Raw genomic sequence first — 10,557 nt, forward strand, 5'->3', positions numbered from 1 at the left:
ACTTCACTATTCCCCAGAGCAAGGTAATATAGCATCAATTATTTTTTCTACTTTAATTCTGTAATTAAAGAAGTGTCCTGTTCAGGAAATATTGTTATCGCTGGTAATATTTGCTCCCTAAACTAGCTGCAGTTTCAGTCTCCACAAAATAGGCTTCTGTAATATTTTTTTTTTGTCAGTTTCTTCACATCTGTATCCCATGTTTAGGGTTATTAGACATTATTACAAACACAAAAAACTCTTCACTGCCCATTAAACATTTCTGAATTCTTCCCTAGATGTGGTTTTAGCCAAAAATATATTTTATTTATGTTCACTTTTCATTCAATTAAGAATTTCAGCAGCATCTTCTAGAAACTGCGTATCATCTTTAACTTTGTCTCTGCTCCATATCGTACACCAGCAGTTCTGAGTCTCTCATTTAACTTTCAAAGATCTTTGCATTAATTTAAAGACATTATTTTCTCTGATGTTCAGCCAGTTTCCTAGCTGAATTAAGTAATCTTCTAACTGACTTAACTTTCTGACTTCTGCTCTTGCCACTGTTCTACTGTCATCTCTGTTCATATTTTCTTTCTCCTAGAATACTATTATTTATTTTCTATATCCTTTGACACTCCATTTATTAAATTTTCTCTTCTTTACTATCTGTAAGCAGAATAAGTATCTGAGACTCGTCCACCCCCACTCTCTGTGGAATCAGCTTTGTTCTTGGATACCTGGGCTTACTTGCAGACTTGGAATTGACTCCATCTGTTGGGAAGAGTATTTTCCCTGTAAATACCTCTCATTTAAAGGCATCTCCTTTAAATCTGTTCAGGCCTCATAATCTGGATCTGGATTTCCAAAAATCTGCATCTGCAGGTTTTATAACTCCAAATACTGATTTAAATACTAAAAGCAAGGCTAGCTGGAATCTGCTAAAATTCCACTTGTGATCACATTTCTGCTCTAAGAACTGCTGGGCTGGCAGAACTCTTGAGTTTATTGACTTTCCACTTCCATAAATATTTCCCAGACCTGCTATTTATCCATGTTTTTCAGGAAGTTGTTTGGCCAGAAGTGAGGAAGAGACAGTGATATTTCCCTGTTTGAATCCTTTTCAGTCTACAGTTGATATCTTAAATCTTTGTTGTGTCTGAATCTACTTGATGGGCTGGCCTCCTTATACGTCTTCATTTGGAATTTCTAACCACAAAGACCCGACTCTTGATGTAGTGATTCTTTCCCATCTGGTCTATTCCTGTCTACTGATCATTCTGCCTTGTAGGTATTCTCATGTTTCTTAACATATCATCCTGTCTTTTCATCTGCTTCTGGACTATCTGTCCTCTTCCTTAGATTTTATTACTGAGATGAGCTGCCCTCCTATATATATATAATTATACACATAAGGTATAAATTTATATTTACATATTTATATTATATTTTTAAATCATTTTTCTAACTATCTTTTGAACAAATATCTTGAACTTGTCTTTCAGTATGCCTGTAATTCTAATAATGTTAATCACACTGTATGTGCTGAAACTCCCAGTAATAAAGTACTGATTTATGTCATAGGAGTTAATAGTTCTGAGACAAATAATGTCAACATCAGTACATTTAATCAAAAATAAACTGTATACATTGAGTAAATCCATATTAAAAGAATTTATAAAGAGCATGGATTAAAAAAAGATAATAATGGCATCTTATACTGCTAGACAATGTAAAAATGCAGATTTAAAAATAACAGGCTATAGAAAGATTGGCTGTGTAAACTATTCTGGATTCTACATATTATTTTGCTTTATATTTATTGCATTTATGAATATTACACAATGATCACGGCGATTCAATGTGGTCATAAAACTTGCTCATATTATTTTTTTTTTTTTTGAGAATGTTTATAAATGTGAGAAATCAGCAATTAGTATTTTTCTTGAAAATACAGTTGAAACTGATTTTATGCACTTTATGTAAAAGAAAATGTGCAACACCCTCATTAGTATTACTGCAGAGTGTGTTATTTATTGAGCTCTCTGGTTTCCTGTTACTGATATACAAATGATGTATCAAAGGATTCATAGAACTTCAGTGAGGCTTTTCTGTGAAATGGATTTTGAAGAGTTCTTCTAACAGCACAGTTTAAGAACAAAGTTTCAAAGTAAGAGATATTCATCTACACGGGGCTTTTGTCTCAAAAGTTGTAATGCAGTTTGTAAGCGGTGATATTCAAGTTTTGAGTTTTTAGTTATTTTTTGTTTTGTTAGAGCGGTTGATTTATCCTGAATGCTACAATAAAACTGAGAGCAGTGTGGACTGTAGAGATGAAATTACTAAGTAATGAGTAGGTTGCGATTTTAGTTCTCTGTAAATGTCCTTTCCTTAAAATCTTGCCCATTTTACAGGGTTCTAGACTATGAAAGTAGAGTTTGATCATGTGCTTAGTGAAGTCAGTGGCAACATTTCCATGGTAAATAACAATTAGAATCTCCCCACCCTTGGCAATGAGTCTGTAAGCACATGAGAACAAAATCTCTAAATTACTGCAGGTATAAACTAGCAGGAGCTAGCTCCCCAGAGTAGAAGAAGTAGGCAGGAATGTGCACTGCAGGAATGTGTGCCTCGGGGCACACATTTGTGGTACTTAGAAGTTCTGTAGCTTTATGCATCAGAGCTGCTTTGAGCAACAAGTACCTCCAGACTCCAGGGAAGTAACGCAAATACAACCACATATCTAGCTGTGGGACTGAGCATCTGTTACAGGCTGGGAGAGTTTGGAAAGCATGATATATTTGTTCAGATGAGGTATACAAATTAACAAACAGAATGCTTATTTACAAATATATGTTTTGTTCACAGAAATAGCATGTAAAAAGTAATTAATTTATTGTGAATATCTACAAAGGGATAATTAATGCAGGATTCACATGAAAGCTCCAGTTACAAAGCTGATTTTCCTGGTCTCTTATCTTTAAAATGCACTAGTCTTACCTGGACATGACAAATAGGGACCATAAGACCTTGCAAAGCAAGATTTGTCTACTTCATAATGCTGATACCATTCTTAAAAAAGATGGATTTTGTTATAAAGAAATGAAAATGTATCAGTGATTTCCCAATGGATCTTAGTGAGAAAATATGCAAATAATATTATCTTTCTTTTACCTACAAATGTAAACAAATTACACACAATCAAATATTTAGTCTTTAATTAAGGGAAATGTTTATTCAGATTGGGGTCAGATGATTACAGCTATGTTTATCAAATTGAATTGAAATGCTACTAAGTTAGTCTGAATATTTTTTCTGACTGTTTTACAGAGGATTATGTATTTCTGAGAGCTTTTTACAAATTTTATCAAAAGCTGGAATAACGTGGGGAGAGAACAAAGCTTCTTGCTATAAAAATAAGCTAACTAAAATGCCAGGAGGTAGGGTTTCTGCTGAGTTATGGTAACAACTTGAGTTTTGTGCCATTTTGGCAGACATGTACATGCACAACAACTAGAGTACTGACTGGAATAGTGCAAACAGAGAAACAGCAGCATCCAGGTCTCAGCATTTAACAAAAGAGACAAGAATGTACTATGTTGAAGGAGGACATTTAGTTTAGAAAGTGCAGTTCTTAAAACACAAATGCATGCACATGTTTACGCTCTTATATAAGTGGAATGTCTTGTGTTTCAGTTTTTATTCACCAGTATTAAGTGCTCACTTGGGGATTTTTGCAAACAGTGAAACTACCAGTCACTGGAATTTAATTATTTCCCTTATCTCTAGCTACTTCCATAATGGTAATATGACTTTAAGTAATAAGGTTAGAAACTTTAATAAAATGTTAAAAACAATAAAAAAATAAATTGTTAAAACAACACATACACAAGACAAATCTTCAGAAGTCATAGATAGTTTGATCTTTTCTCATTATTTTTACCTAATTACTTTCTGTACCAGTAGATCTCAGCCTTGTATTTAAAAGTGCATGTTATCTGTCTTATTAGTTCAATATGTGAGTTCCTTAATTCATACAGTTAGTTAGGCCTTTTCAAATTAAAGCTAAAATGTGGGCAGAGAAAAAACAAATAGGGTTTCAGCCATTTTGGATTTAGTTTATTCAGAAAGTTGATGTAGATAATAAATATGTTTTTATTTTCTTTTTACAGTACTTGAGAAGATTCTATGTTTAGTCTCTTTAGAATTTTCTCTCACACCTGAACTAGAACGCTGTAATCTTTTCTGTGTCATCTCCTTTGATGTGAGAAGTAGAAGGATTGCAAACCACAGAATTTCTGCAAGCAGAATCTATTAGAGTCTTAGTACTACTGCCTAAATGAATTTAGATGCACTGTTATAAAACAGTCGATAATCCAAGAAAAAAAACAGCTCTTACTAGCAGACACCAGCCAAAGAATTATACCTATTATGTATGGAATGCCTGACATGAAAAAATTAGCTCTATTTTTTTTAACACAGATTAGCAAGTAAAGGGAAAAATTAAGAAGAAACATAGTAGATGCAAATTCATAATATGAGGTCTGGAAAAATTCTTAGAGTCTATACAAGATAAAGCTTTATCATTCTAGAAAAGAGTGTAATATATTTGAAAATTGTAAGCTAAATGCAATTAAATTAAGGGACTAGCACATATTTCTTTCTGCTAACACTTAGAAAATAATTTTTAGTGGAAGCTAGTATACATTCTATGTATGTAAAAATGAATAAATATATATGTACACTTATATGCATACGTTTATGTATGTGTGAATGTATATATATATATATAGATGGCATACAGCCACCTAAAAATAGATTGTACATCACTGAGAGAGAAAGAGTTGGACAGACAGATGTGTATCCTTCTGTCAGATCCACCAATTCTCACAACGCTTTGAATGCCACAGCTATGAGGAGTAAAGGCTGGCTGTTTTGACAACATGCAACTAAGTACAATACGGATTTACTGCAGGAATCACTTGGTGATATTTCATGACCAGGAGAGCAGTCAGAACTAATGGTCATTAGAGAGGATGGTGTCCAGTTTGGAGCTCAGCATTTTCCTCTGGAAAATATTCAAAATTACCATGTCTCCTAAAGAAAGTATCAGAATAAAGTGATATTTTGTTCATTTTGCATGGTGGAACTACTGTATGCTACCAGTCTAAGACTTGCATGACTTAAAAATTGGTCACAGTAGTGTGATGGTAAAATGATATGAGGAAAAATCTACTTAACCGTTAGATTTGCTTGCTTTTATTTATCTGGCTTAATTGAGCAGCCAATGCTAGTTTCTAGGACATATATTAGAATACATTATGTCTCTTGTATGTAACCAGAAAGAATGATATTCTGCCAGCTTCACTGTTGTGAGCCATTTTTTGTTTATTTGTTGCATTTTGTTAGGCTAAGTATGATCTTCACCATTTATTATTTTAATATTCATATATTTCTTTTCTTGTGTATTAGAAGAAAGCTGTAGGAGATGAAGATCTATGCAAAATGAAATCTGAAATAAAATTGTCTGAAACAAGCTGCAAAGTTATACATTACCCTGGCATGTTGTGGTATATAGATTAGAATCTTTTCCCTTAGGATATAATGCTATTCTCCTGACAATAGCTTTTTGCTCCTGGTTATGATTTCCAAAAGCAAAGAAGTTACTTCAAAGCACGATTTTTATCAATTGCAAATGGAGCAGTGCCTCTAAATTATGGAGATTCTTTAAAACTGCTTTCCTTTCACTTCAGTACAAGTATGCTCACATTCTCCAATATATGAACACAGACTACTTTTTATCTTTGAACCATTTCTACATGAGAAAGTACATGTTTTTTTTTATACTACACATAACCTTGCTTTATTATTTGAGACACAAAGAATTCTTAGATGGTATATCAATTTAGGGTGATATTATAGAGAGTATCCCATAGAGGAAGGCATACTTGTGGCATCTGAAATAAGACGTGATGACAGTAAAATAAAATTATTACTCAACCACATATTTAAATGACTGAGCATTCATTATTTTAAAAGGGCACAAATTTTTTATCACAGAAACGTCTATATTTGTTTGTTTGCCTGTTTGTTTTTAATTATGAAGATAAATTCCAATGAAATATTCATTGTTTGGGATGTAGGGAGTAGGACAAATTTCATATACCCACTTAAATAAAATGTATTTTCTAATGCATAATTAATTCTTTTTTTCCTTCTCATCTGCAAAATGAGTATTGAGTTACGAAGTAGAAAAACTACTAATATCTATGCTGAAAGATGGACCACAACGGCTACAACTCTACAATACAGAACAAGGCAATCTTGGAAGAACAGATATAGAAAAGAAGGTTGTGTCCCTTTCTATTCCACATTTATTCTGCAGTGAACCAGAGCCCAGTTGTCTTCTTTTTTGGGGTGTAGATATGTACCATCAGTTTAGATATATCATCCTTCAGAAATTAGATAATCAGAAAGGAGGCCTAGAACTTCATTTTCAGATATCAGTTTCAGGATTCTAAACCTGTGCTCTGGAAGTTTACACTCATTAAATAATGCCAAAGAGTATAAGGTCTCCTTCCTAGGGTCAAGATAGTAAGTCGTAGAATCATAGAATTATAGAATGGCCTGGGTTGAAAAGGACCATAATGATCATCTAGTTTCAATCCCCCTGCTGTGTGCAGCATTGCCAACCACCAGACCAGGTTGCCCAGAGCCACATCCAGCTGGCTTTGAATGCTTCCAGGGATGCAGTCATCCTCATCTAAGTCTGCTTACCATTGACTTGTAACAATTGTTGGATGATAGTAAAGGGCAGACAAATTTGGAAGTGGTTTCATTACAGCACAGGTAAGTAAGAATTTCTTGCATCTCTTTAAATTTCAAATATTTGGCACCTCAAAGTCATTACCAGACTGATGGCTAATTGAATCTATTACCAGACAGTTGTTGCTGGAATAGAAGAAGCAAAATACATTAGTTTCATATATACATAATACAATATTTTCATATATATGAATAAAGATTAAGAAAAGGAGTTTCTCTTAAAGAAAGAAGGCAATAAAAAGATAAAAGCAGTAATGTGAATCAGTTACTTTTTTATTGTAACTTTCAGCTGAAACATGTATTTCATTAAAACTACGATTTATTAAAATACTTCACATCAAGTTCAGCAGTTTTAACATTTTGTGAAATATCTCAAAGTGCATCAAAATTAACATCTTATTGAGCTTTGTGTATTTTTTTTTTTTTTTTTTTTTTTTTTTTTCTGCTGTAATAGCTCCTTAGGAGTACTTCATTATGTTCAAAGTTCAGGGCAACATCACATGCTACTCTGCATGTCTTAGCCTGGCTGAAAGAGGTTTTTGTCTTTACTTTTTTCCCCTCCCATCTGATTTAGTTCAGCCATTTGCTTCCTCTTGCCATAACAGAAAGTTTGTTTACTCTTGGCTGATGCTGTGCATCTTACTAGCAAGAGTGAACTGGTTTCTGATGCAGCTCCATTAGTACTGACAGAAAGCCATGTGGATGCTTGCTCCTTCTATTTCACTTTTTCATTCTTTTTTCTCTGCTTGTTACACAACATGGGTTTTGAACGACATAAAATACAACCTTTTCTCTAACTTGATCTGTGAAATCTAATAAAAGTTCAATTCAAAATGGTGACAAACAGTATTTTCTGCTAACTTTAAATATGTGCTAAGAAAAAATGCCCAAAATAGCACTAGAATTGAATTTGCAATTTTCAAGAGAGGGAGAGATCCAAGAACTAGAAAAAAATACCACGTCATGTGGAAGTTTTGACACTGTGGTTTAACACTGTAGAAATTTTGCTTTTTAACTTTCTCATCTGAGAATCATTATCAGGACACTAAAGATACTAAGTAACTGTACAGTTACCATACGCACACAAAGATAGTGTACTGAAATGCTTTCTATTAGTAACATAAATTTGAGATCAATAAATGAATTCTTTAGAGATCTGCTTCAAAATATTTCAAGCACTGCAGACTAATAGGAAGCAAATATTGAATGTGCTGTCCTTTTTGTTGGCATTTCTGGTAACTAGTAGAATTTGATGAATTGTTATGAGGGAGGAAGATATAAGATGTAAAAGTGCAGATAAAGTAAATCTTGAGTAGAGAATTTATAACCTAAATACTTACCTTTTACTTATATAAAGCATGTATCCTTGGATCAGACAAGAAGCATACTTTTCTTCCTTGTGACCTTATGTGCTTTTGCATATTGCAGCATGACTCATGGCAGCACAGTGGTCTGCATGAACATCAGCATGCCCACAGTTGTCCACTGTATGATATCTCCAGGTAATCATACCATGAACGAATGGAGCAATTGCTATGATTCACCTGCCTCAAGCATTGAGTCTCCTGTTGTGGTCTCTTCCTCTGTTTATGCACAGATTGAAATACATACACTAGTACACTCCTTTTCTTATTCTGAGTGATTTCCATAGTAGGATATAGCCAACGATAATCTGAAATCAAACAATGCTATACGGCCTGATGCGTGCTACTTCTAACCCATTTATAACATACCAGTACTCACCCTGACAGAGTAGATTTGCTTACTCATGAAGGAAAACACTGCTCAAAGAATAATTAAGAAACAGCATATGCTTTTTTTTCCCTAGATTTCCTTCACGTATTTTCTTTACAAGTCTCCATTCAACTTTAATTAAGTTTTGCCTTGATCTTCTGAGCCTGGAACACTGGATTTTTTTTTCTCATAATACAAGTAATCAGCAGATCATAGAATGAAAGGATTATGACGATATTATAGTGGCTAAAAATCTTTGGATCTGTTATCCTTTTATAAGTTTCTCATACATGTGAAATATCAAATTAATAAAGACTTATTCCATCTATGGATAGTGTTAGAGGAGTCTTAAGTGACTAAGGCCCAGATGACCCAATCGGATTCAATAGTTAAAATTAATACAAACAATAGGTTTTGGTATGGGTTAACATATGTCTGATATATTTAAGATGAATAACATCACACACACACACAAAATTGAATTGCAAAGTATGTAATTCATTTAATCATCTCTAATATGAGTACTGTAATTCCTAACTGTTTCCTTTATTTTTTTCAGTGTAGGATTAGAAAGTCTAGTCTGTTGCTCATTATACACTTCTGTGTGGGAAATCTAACAGGAACAACTGAAGTAATCAGACAGTGAAATGTAGAAGCGGTTATGGCTTTAACAAACCAAAGAGTAGGCAAAGTAATACAGGGCACTTTCTGACATATTAAACAGGTAAAAAAATCTCTTTTTTCTGCTATACAAATGCCTGTAAAACTCTTTAAAGAAAATGCACATAATCATGAAATGTATTGTTAAGCAGTTCTACAGGGTTTTATATTTCTGAGTCACAACCACATTCAAAAATATTGATTTCATTGCTCCTAGAATGAAAGCATGGGTTACCAACAATCGTAAGTCAATTCAGTCTGTATATGAGAATGGAAGCCAAAGGATTCAGTGTCCAAAGCATAATTTATACTATACATCTCTTCTGAAAATGTATATAAGGGAATATTTTTCCCTTATCAGAAACTCAAACTCATTTTATAGTTTTGTATCAAAATTCTGTACTGTAGATGGCTTTTCCACATGTTCATGTGGAATGTCCAATGTTCCAGTAGCATCCTGTTACTAAAACAAAGAAACATGAGAAGATACTGTTCATGACAAAAAATAGAAAGCCAGATTATAACAGATAGTTACGCGAGGGGTACAGAAATGTGTAAATCAGTGCTATTTTCAGAGAACAGTCTGACACATTCCAAACCTATTTTTCCTTTCTGTAACTAAGATTTATTCTGTATGCTCATATAATTACAGTTAGAAAGGCAGAAAAAAATACTGTCAGTAATGTGATAATGTTTTATCTGATCAACTAGAGAATTTATAATCTTGCTGACAGCTTAAAGAGGAATTTTTTAAAATAAGATTTTAAATAATAAATATTATTTATAAATAATAATTAAATATAATAAAGATTATTTTTTGAATTGTTAAAGCTATTTTATAGTTGAATTTGACTGAACATTCACTTATCACTATTTAATATTTTTCCCCCCGTGATGTCCAGTAATTATGTCACTGCTATCTGTGTTTAATAGTTAAAGTCATCAACCTCTTCATTAACTCTTTCCATCTCATTTACCTTCTTTCTGTGACTGTCAAAACCCGCTCTGACCTGAACGTTAGAATAAGCTTAGAATAAATGATACTTTGAGTAAGGGAAGAGTATTGTTTTCTTCAGTGCCACACAATGAGACGTTTATTTATTCTCCTCAGCTTGTATTTCACTTCTTGAGGTGTTGTGTTGTTGGTTTTGGTTTTTTTTCCACTGTTTTCAGACTGTGTTTGATGATATTTGCCTTCTAATTAATATTTACAGGCATGTTAAATTGAGAGAAAAATAATCCACTGCCTATATCCATCAACATAAAAAAAAAAAGCCCTGCTTAACACTTCCCTTTTTACAAGGTAATTTCCATTCCAAATTACAAGAGCTAGCAATATCACTAGCCACATTATTTTGA

This window comes from Lagopus leucura, unplaced genomic scaffold, assembly GCF_019238085.1.
Source record: "Lagopus leucura isolate 7727_CA_CO unplaced genomic scaffold, USGS_WTPT01 Super-Scaffold_100159, whole genome shotgun sequence".
Classification (NCBI taxonomy): Eukaryota; Metazoa; Chordata; class Aves; order Galliformes; family Phasianidae; genus Lagopus; species Lagopus leucura.